Genomic DNA, 7,518 nt, shown 5'->3' with positions numbered 1-7,518 from the left:
GCACTAGGCACCCCGAGGCGGGAGAACTGCGTTGTAAAATGGCCGCTACAAGATGGCCGCGCCATCATGGCCGCCGGCGCTCGGCTCCGTGGTGCAGGCGCAGCTGCAGGGCAGAGGCAGCGCCCCCTTCCTCGACGACCACACGCCATTCGTGCCAGGCGCTTACCTCAGAGCGGTGGGTGGGGACGGAAAAAAGGGATGAGCAGGATGAGCGTTCACCTCGGCTTCTGTGGCCCGGAGGCATCACTTTGCTTTCCGAGGAGCGCGGGGCCAAGATCCTGCGGGGACGCGAGTGTGCTCTTGTTGTGCAGTTGCTCGTAAAAAGTAAATAAAACTGACTTCAGTGCCACGTTAGGGCGTTCGCGTTTGTAAGTCCCATTGCTTTGGCGTTTTTATAAAGAATGATAAAGCGGTTGTCATACTTGTCACCGTTTGAGTTGCAATATTCACAATGATTTGAAAGCACAGTTCATTTTTACTAATCGGCTTTTGATCGCTAAGAGTTTCAGCTGATGTTGGAATCTGACTTCCAGTGGAAGCCAGCTCTTTAACATTTTCACAGTGCACCTGTGAACGAATATGAAGGTGGAGGTCTAATACCTGAATAAAAGAAAATAAAACTGTAGGCAAAGGGGAAGACTTTAAATTCACCTTCATTGCTGTAGGTGCTCGTTACTTACCATAAATAAGGTGTCCGGGTGACTGCATACATTTTTTGGTTGTTTTAGGATTTTTAGACTTTAATGTGGTTTAGAATTACTGCTAGAGTCGTAAGCCCAAAAGCCAAGTACTGTTTAATAAAATAAGCTTGTTATCCCTCTTCACTCGACTTCCCCCTAATTTAGTACTTAACTTAATGGATTAAGTTATTTAGAATAACTTAATGGAATGTTTCAGGGTTTTCAGGGGCATTTTTGGTAATGAGTGATTTTTAATATTTGCTTTTTTCCACCTTGAGAAGCTGAGACTCTACCTTCTATAGATTTATTGTTTTAGTATTTTCGAGCAGGTATTCTTAATCTAGAGTCAGTGGATATAATTAGAGGGTCTGAATTTGAACGGGGGGGAAAATAAATTTTTTGTCATTAAGCGGAAATTTAATGTTTCAGTTATCAGTGTAAACCCTCCTCCCAAACCCCCCTCCATGATTGCTAACAGTTTATTTTCATATCTCAGCGTTACAGTTGTGGAAGATATATTCAGTTATCACTCCTGTTTGTTATTTCAAAATTAGAGTAGTTTTTGGCCAGACATGGTGGCTTATGTCTGTAATCCCAGCTCTTGGAGAGGCCCAGGTGTTTGAGACCAGCCTGGGCAACGTAGCAAGACGTTATCTCTACTAAAAAGAAAAAAATTAGAGTAGTTTTGAATCAGCGGCCAAATCTTTTTTTTCTTAATTTTTATTTTAAAGATGGGTACAATTCAGGGTTAGGTATACAAATGGTCATTGTACAGGTTAAGTTTGGACCTCACTTTGGTCCCCACTTCACCTGGTTTGAGATCGGGCACTCTTATTGATGAAGTGTGCCCCCCACCTCCCCTGGTAGTTTCCCACTACTGCCAATCCCTTTCTTGTAGTATTATGATAATTGTTCAGGGTCCACTTATGAGTGCAAACATGTGGTACTGAGTTCTTTGTTTCTGTGATAGATCAACTGAGTAGTATAAACTCTAAACCCTTCCAAGTTGCCCTGAGGTTCATGAGTTTGTCTTTTTTGGCTGTGTAAAAGTCCATCATGTATATGTGCCACATTTTTTTAATCCAGTCCACTTTCAATGGGTTGTTCCATGTTTTTGCTGTTGTGAATAATGAGCAACTTAATCTTAACACATCCCTTAAGGAACTCCTGTAATGTCATAGAGCATGACATTTACAGTGGTTGAATACCTGTTTCTCTATGCTTAGTTTCCTTTGTAATATTGTGTGTTTTATCTGTTTATGAAAACATTCTAAGAAGAGATTCATAGGCTTCACCAGACTGTCAGTTCACAAAAAAGTTAATCTCTGCTGCAGGAACAGTCCAGAATGGCTGTTTTGCAGGAAGTGCTTTAGTTGTAAATTAGGGGAAGGTCGAGTGAAGAGGGATATCAACAAACCATGCTGTTGTGGTGTAATTGGAGTAGGAACCAAGGCATCTCTAAGTAAGGTTTTGCAAGCTGTTAAGAGTGTACATCTACTGTTACTTTCCTGGTGTGTTTTCTATTTGTGTTTAAAACTGAATTGTACTATTCTTGCAAAATTATTTTAGTTATGTGTAAGATGTTCAGAGATTATCTTATAAGGTAAAAGGAATATTCGTTTGGTGCTAACAGAACTTGTTTGAAACGCTGTGGAGTTTATGTAGTGGTAGAAATATGAATTACCGGAAATTTTTTTTTTTTTTTTGAGTTGGAGTCTCACTCTGTCACCCAGACCGGAGTGCAGTGGCACTCCCGGCCACCGCAGCCTCGGCCTGCTGGGCTCCGGCAATCCTTCCGCCTCAGGCTTCCAAGTAGCTGGAACTACAGGCGCGTGCTACCACACCTGGCTAATTTGTGATTTATTGTAGAGATGAGGTCTCGCCAAGTTGCCCAGGCAGGTCTGGAACCCGTGGACTCAGACAATCCACTCACCTCAGCCTCCCAAAGTGCTGGGATTACAGGCTGAGCCACCGAGCCCGGCTCCGGATATTTTTTTTAACGGTTTCTGCAGACTCAAACTTTTTTTTCATTTAATAATGGTACAATATATGTTCTATAAGCAATTTTTAAAGCACAGTGACTAAACTTGGTCCTCTGTTTAAATTCTTGGTCTTCGTTTGAGTATAAAGCTCTTGAGCCATCTAGTTTATAGAGGGGAGATCCTTTTGTCAGGAATTAAGAGCTAGGCTGATGCTGGCCTTTGATGTTCCTATTAAACCAGTGGGAGGATTGGGAATTGAAATCTCATTAACTTTGAAGTCCAGAGTGTTGGGCAGAATCACCTTTGTATTGATACTAGAAAGGATTAAAAAGAGGAAAAGGTATAAGAAACCATATCTGATGTGGTGATTTGTTGTTTCCCCAGTTACCAATTTTTCTGTCCACTTCTTTGATGATAGGCATTTGTTATCTTGGGCCATACTCCTCAGCTAACTGTATACTTTTTCAACAGACTGTTAGGGCCTTGTAGCTAGAGTCGAGGTCAGAGGGCCTCAACTTTAGTGCTGTTTTTGGCAGCCATAGCCAAAGGGGGAAAATAGTAGGTTACTTTTGGAGAGCCTTTAAAAGTACCTAGAGAGTGAAATTGGGAAACATAGATGTCATCCTTGGTGCTATTTATTAGCTGAGTAATTTGTAATTTACACATTTTGGTTCTTATTCTGAACTGTTGAAATCTTTGAGTAGTCTCCATATTTCCAGTTTCACTGAAGTCTGCAGAAGCCTCTAGCAGGGATTCTTTGGAATGAACCAACTGCACAAGAATTATTTATTTAGAGTACTTTGATTTAAAAGTAAAGTTACTGGTTCCTATGCTGGGAGATTCTAATAATACCGGTCTGTGGTGAGGATTGAAAATACTTAGTTTAAAAAAAATACTCCAGGGAGTTCTTGGTCAGATTTTTGAGAATCCTTTTATATAGCATACAATCCAGACTTCATAACATTACCTGCATGGCATTCTGTGATCTGTGTAGCTTTCCTATGTTGATGCTGCAGTTCTCTGGTAGTGTTACCCTATCTCAGGCTCTGTGCTTTAGTTCAAGTTGTTTTTCTCTGCCTGGATCTTCCTGTGATCCTCTCAAGTACCTCATCAGTTACATTTCTTGTTATATATAAAGATAGTTGGAATATGAAGTCCAGAAAATTATGCAAGACTGTTTGCTTAAGTATCAGTGTTCCCCTATTAATCTGACAGTACTTATCACAGGCACTTGGGAGATAAGTTGAGAGGTGAATATACAGATAGGCTATGGAATGACTATTTCAATTTGAAGGTGTATCTAAGTATTGGTCAGTATTGAAACTTTTAAAAGCAGTAATTTTTAAAAATGGTAAAAACTATATTGCCTTTTTGTTTTTTAGAATGGAGCTAGTAGGCTATTTTAATTTTAGGGCTGAAAAGGAACTGACCCCATTGAGTACTTTTGTTGACTCTGGGTCTGTTGAAACCAAGTGGACTGAAAATAATGTGTGAGAAATCTTTCTGCTACAGTCGAATGTAATTTGAAGTATTGCCGGGAATTGTGTTCTTGACTTGTCTGATGAGCAGAGATGGCTTCCAAGACTTATTACAGCCCCTGACATTGTGTTAAGTCTTGCAAAGTCTTAAAGGTAGGTTCAACATAGAGTGAAAGTTCCAACATTTAGATTTTTTTGATCTATTTTTTGGCTCATTGAACCAGTCCGGCACCTAGAATGTCATTGAACACATCTGAAGAATGAATGTAGTGGGACCCCTTAAAAAAATCAATCAGGCTCTGCTGCAGATTGAAATTTTAACATACAGAATATTTTACTTATTAAAAGACTTGGAGGCAGCGATAAAGGTGGAGAGTAACGTTCTAAACTTAGAAAAACACACAGGGAAAGCATCCAAGCATTAAAAAAATGTATTACCAGATACACAATTAAAACCAACCAACCTTGACAACCTTGCAGTAGATTTTATTTGCTTATAAGGTGGTAAATGATTTGATGATTTCAACAGATTGATATTCCAGTAATTTGTGTTTTGGTTGTTTACATCAGATACTAAGATGCTTGTTGTTTGATGTTAAAGTTTGATCCAAAGTGTTGACTTTCACTCATTTTTCCTAGTTTTGCTAGGAATACCCTGAGAGAAGTGTGATGACTTTCTAGGATGGGAATCTTTTTATATATGAAGAGAATTGATGGTTAATCCACTACTTTTTCACTTTTACAGGTGAGAGAGTGCTGTGCTTTCATGGACCTCTTCTTTATGAAGCAAAGGTATGAAATCTGTTTTCCTTTGAGAAGATGATCAAAATTGCTAGTAGATACAACTATTTAATATCAAATTTGAGTATTTTGTGGTTGCCTCAGTAAGAATTCCTTTTTTAGGTTCGTAGTTCATAGACTTCTCCATCTTGTCTTTCTGGGTTTCCTGTTGCTTGATTGGTGGATCAGATAAAATAAAACATTGCTACTCTTTTACTGTTCTTAATGATTTGTTAAGTGCCCAGTAGTTGGAAACAGCATTTGAAGGGAATGATAGGTGAGTGTTGATTGTGGAAACAAATAGCATTTTGTGGCTAATAACTTGGTAAGAAAACATTACCAACATTAATTTTAGATGTAACTATAATACGCTAGTAAGCAATGAGCTAGCTATATTAGATTAAGGGTAAAAGCCACTATTAAAAATGAGTACATTTCACTTTTGATTAATTTGTTGGTTTTTCTGGTGTAGTTTGAGTCTTGGGGGACACCTTTCTGTGTCAGTGAGTGCTCAAGCTATAAAAACATTTTACGTTTAGCTAGGGATAAATAGGAAAATGCATCCCAAAGTTAAAATATATTTTTGTTACCCCAGTGTGGTAGCTCACGCCTGTAATCCCAGCACTTTGGGAGGCCAAGGCGAGAGGATTGTCTGACCTCGGGGATCGATACCAGTCTGGGCAATTTGGTGAGACCTCATCTCTATGAAAAATTAGCTGGACTTGATGGCGCATGCCTGTAGTTCCAGTTACTTGAAAGACTGAGTAGAAAGGATGGACTGAGCCCAGCAGGTTGAGGCTGTGGTGGCCGTGAGTGTGCCACTGCACTCCAACCTGGGCAACAGAGTGAGACTCTGATTCAAAAAAAAGAAAAAAATTTATTCTGATAACTTTTTAGCACAAATATTTAAGACTTGACTATACTTTAGCAGTTGTAGTTTTTTAAAAAATGAACACATAAAATACAAAACAGTATAATGTTTAAAGGCAATTTCTTTCTGTAAATTCTTGGTGAATAATTTATACTGTATTGGTGAATAATTTATAATAATTCATATATACTTGGTAAATAATTTATACTGTATGTATCTGAAAGTAGTCATAGTATGATTATAAAGTGCCACACAGTTCTGATGAAGTAACCATTTTTACTGCTCTTGTGTTTTAAATACACAGTAAATTTTTAAAGTTCTAAAGAGCTGGGCATGGTGGCACGTACCTGTAACCCCAGCTACCCCAGAGTTTCATACAGCAAAATTTTCTTGGCAGCAAAATGAGACCCTGTCTCTCAAGAATAAATATATACGTGTTTATGTATATATATGTATGTATGTGTATTTATATGTATGTTTATACGTAACATAAATATGTATTATATATACATACTATATGTATTTGGAGGTGATCGGGAACTTTTTAAGAATATGTATATTTACTTATGTCTTAATAATATATAGTTTACATGTGTTAAATTAGGAGTCTTTTTTTGATAGTTTTTTATCCTTAAATGTTGTTTTTCTTTTGTTAACTTTTGGCAAACTGTTGGCTGGTTTTTCTGCTTTGGCAGCAAAACACTCCAGTGAACAATTTTTGAGTTGAAGCTATTGAAATAAGTTAAATTATTGTAATTCTTTTGGGTTGCCTCTGATAAAGACTTTAAAATCCAAAACCACTGGGCTCAGTGTCTCAGCCTGTAATCCCAGCACTTTGGGAGGTTGAGGCGAGTGGATTGCCTGAGCCCACGGGTTCGAGGCCCACCCAGGCAACTTGATGAGACCTTGTCTCTACAATAAATCAAAATTAACTGGGCGTGGTAGCGCACGCCTGAATTTCCAGCTGCTTGGAAGACTGAGGAAGAAGGATCGCCAGAGCCCAGTGGGTCTACACTGGAGTGGTTGTGAACATGCCACTGCACTCCAGCCTGGGCAATGGAGTGAGACTCCAACTCAAAAAAAAAAAAATAAAACCCCAAACCAGCCAGTTATCACTTTTCTCAGTTATTGACTTTCCTCTAACAATTTCTTTTGATTTGGGTGGCTGCCTTTAGGATGAACATAAAATGTGTTTTTGTTTGTTTTCATTTTAATTTTTTGAGCTGGAGTCTCACTCTGTTTCCCAGGCTGGAGCACAGTGGCATAACCACAGCTACCACAGCTTCAACCTGCTGGGCTCAAGGGGATCCTTCCACCTTAGCCTCTTGAGTAGGAGGGATTGCAGGTGCACGCCACAAGGCCTGGCTGATTTTTTTATTTTTTGAGTTGGAGTCTCTGTCGCCCAAACTGGAGTGCAGTGGCATGCTTCTGGCCACCGTAGCTTCAACCTGCTGGGCTCCGGCATCCTTCCTTCTCAACCTTCCAAGTAGCCGGAACTACAGGCATTCGCTACCACGCCTGGCTAATTTTTGATTTTATTGTAGAGACGAGGTCTTGCCAAGTTGCCCGGGTGGGTCTCAAACTCACGGGCTCAGGCAGTCCACTCGCCTCGTCCTCCCAAAGTGCTGGGATTACAGACTGAACCACTGAGCCCGGCCACTGGCTGATTTTTTTTTTAATTGTGGAGACAGGGGCTTGCCATAGTACTGATCTTGGAATCCTGGGCT

General features: G+C 39.6%; 1 protein-coding gene across 3 annotated transcripts in view; it reads left to right on the top strand.

Annotated features, from left to right (window-relative positions):
- The first annotated feature begins 4,278 nt into the window (after positions 1-4,278).
- MORF4L1 (mortality factor 4 like 1) overlaps positions 4,279-7,518 on the top strand; it is a 22,749-nt gene continuing 19,509 nt past the window's right edge. For 2 of the 3 annotated variants that reach the window (XM_008056256.2, XM_021711457.1), the window contains exon 1: positions 4,886-4,932. The gene's annotated coding sequence lies outside the window, so the exon portion shown is untranslated. Of the gene's footprint in view, positions 4,294-4,885; positions 4,933-7,518 lie in introns of those variants that run through there. The other variant, XM_021711456.1, reaches the window with a different exon arrangement.

Source organism: Carlito syrichta, unplaced genomic scaffold (genome assembly GCF_000164805.1).
Source record: "Carlito syrichta isolate Samal-C Ts95f unplaced genomic scaffold, Tarsius_syrichta-2.0.1 Scaffold302301, whole genome shotgun sequence".
Taxonomy (NCBI): domain Eukaryota; kingdom Metazoa; phylum Chordata; class Mammalia; order Primates; family Tarsiidae; genus Carlito; species Carlito syrichta.
The sequence above is the reverse complement of the archived record's forward strand: the minus strand, read 5'-3'. Positions and strand labels throughout refer to the sequence as shown.